This window comes from Choloepus didactylus, chromosome 4 (genome assembly GCF_015220235.1).
Source record: "Choloepus didactylus isolate mChoDid1 chromosome 4, mChoDid1.pri, whole genome shotgun sequence".
NCBI classification, from domain to species: domain Eukaryota; kingdom Metazoa; phylum Chordata; class Mammalia; order Pilosa; family Megalonychidae; genus Choloepus; species Choloepus didactylus.
This window is the reverse complement of record NC_051310.1, coordinates 188047753-188050180: the sequence shown is the minus strand read 5'-3', so window position 1 is coordinate 188050180 and position 2428 is coordinate 188047753. Positions and strand designations below refer to the sequence as shown.

General features: G+C 38.8%; 1 pseudogene; it reads right to left on the bottom strand.

Annotated features, from left to right (window-relative positions):
• Positions 1 to 377: 377 nt before the first annotated feature.
• On the bottom strand, positions 378 to 2063 carry LOC119530819 (annotated as a pseudogene).
• Positions 2064 to 2428: the final 365 nt, after the last annotated feature.

Sequence of the window (2428 nt, the reverse complement as noted above, 5' to 3'; positions counted from 1 at the left end):
AGTTCAACCAAGAGAAACTTGTAGTCTACTGTAAGAGAAACAGGGAAGGCCCTCATCTCCTAAACTCATATATAAGAAGGCTATGGATTATGTTGCTAATAATGAAAATGTGACTATAGGTATCTTATAAATAATAACATAAAAATCATTGTGTTCCATGTGTTAATTATCCCATGGTGCTCAAAGACTTTCAATCTCTCTATGATTAAAAAATATGTATCTCACTTGAATAGTTAGGCTGCTTTGCATCTACCCAACATCTAGAACCAATAACAGTTTCTTAACTCAGCTGTAAATGAACTCCCTTAGGCATTTGGTAGCCATGTAGCCAGTAGTTCAAGACTAAGAATCCCTGAAATGGGTAAAAGTGCAGACTGTTATCTGGAGGTGTAAGTATACATTTTGGAGGGAGAGTGCATCTCATTCTGGGCACTCAGAGGCACATTAGAGAAATCCCAAATCAAAATAGTGTTATAATGGGAGTTGCTGATGTTTTGAAAGTCATCAAACTGAAGCTGAAACACATGACCAGAATGTTCCACCAACATGCACAAAAACAAAGTGCTTGCTGGTGTGCAGGGGTCAAGAGCAGCTTGTGAGTTCCAAACTTTAATTTTCCCATTATAGGCCCTGCTGACAATCCTCTCATTATCAGAGTGGATACAGTGGACCAATTCTTCATGTCCCTCTAGGACTCTTAAACAGGTGCCACATTCAATATCTCATAGCCTAATGGTATTATCTGATGATCCACTGACAACTAGCTGATCCCTGTACAGGAGGTAGACTATGCCTCACTTGTGCCCATTCAGAGTACAAACTAATTCACAGGTACTAATGTTCCACACTTTGATGGTTCTGTTGCCAGAGGCACACATGATGTACTTATCATCAAAGTCTACCACATTGACAGCAGTGTGGTCAACCAGGACATGGCATAAAGTGATATCAGTGGCAGAAGCCATGTCCCATATGGTGATGAAGTGGTCCTTAGAACAGGTCACCATGAGTCCATTGCTAAAGTGTAAGTACAATACAGCCTCATTGTGGTGGATCAGAGTACTCAGAACTTCACCTGTGTTCACATCCCAGCCTCTTACTTTAGAGACTGAAGAGCCAGTTACAATGACATGTTCATCATACTGGAGACAGACAAAGGACAGAACCTGTGTGTCCCATTAACATTGTTAAACATTCCAAGCTGGTTTTATTTCAAATATTAATAGAATTATCTCATAGGTCACTGATAATGTTTTCATCACCATACTGTCAACAGTAGACACCTTTAATATTTTCAGAGTGGCACTGAATCCTCTGCAAGTTGTGTCATCCAAATCACCAGTTAGATTCTATAGTCTCTATATCCTGGCTAATCTTTGGGTATAATGACCTACAAAATGAACTGGGGGGGGGCATCTGTGAGTCTGTTTTTAAACAGGTACTGATCCTACCCTCTTTTTTCTGAAAGTCCCTTCCATAGAGGATCTGTGTGTAAAATTCATTAAATCATCTTCTTCCAAAGCATTCCTTCTGAGATCACTCATTGCCATTCTTTACAAACCTGCTCTGCTGCACACAGAGAACTGGAATCCAGGTAGGAAAGAATGTTTTCTGCTATGTGAACTAAGCCTTGCTCTGGCAAAGCAGTCATAAAGTCCTGCTGCAACATGGGCTTCAGGTAAGAGTTAATATGTCCATTCTGATAGTGACACATTCATGAAATAAAATGTTCCACCAATTCCACTTGATCTGATTCAGAGCACTGGTCAAAATATTTAAAATACAAGTCTTTTTTCTTTTTGATAGTTTCCATCTGATGGCCTCTTTCCAGAGATGATCACAGATGATGTTCCATTACCTGGAAAATATTTTGTACTTCAGATTCACCATTCAAGAATGAATGGGTGCATTTCCTTTGACTAGTCTGAGAAAAGACAGCAGTCAAGCATCTTCCAAGAATCTTTCTGTTTATGGTATCCAACTTTCTTCAGCAAAATGCCAAAAATACACTCTGGCAACATGAGCTCAATTGTCTTGTCCTCATTCCCTGAGTCAGGCTCCATAGTGGCCCCAGAAACCCTGCCTCACTCTCCTCACACAGCAGTGAATGGCTCTGGTGGAGGAGGTGACAGCAGAGGTACCAGAGGCCTAAAGTGTTCTTTTAAATCAATAAGGGAAAAAATGATAATCTGTATTATAAAAATGGGGTAATGACATAAAGAAAGGATTAATAGAAGAAAAAATACAAATGGGAAATAAAAAAAATAGCTTTATTAATGAAATAAATGCAAATTAAAATAGTAAAAAAATAGGTATCTCTAACTCATACTGCATGTGGATTTTGTTCTTCTCATGCACATAAATGTGCAAATTCTCAGATTTATGTATTTTTCATTTATGCTCTAGCATAGGTCCTCCAAGACCTATC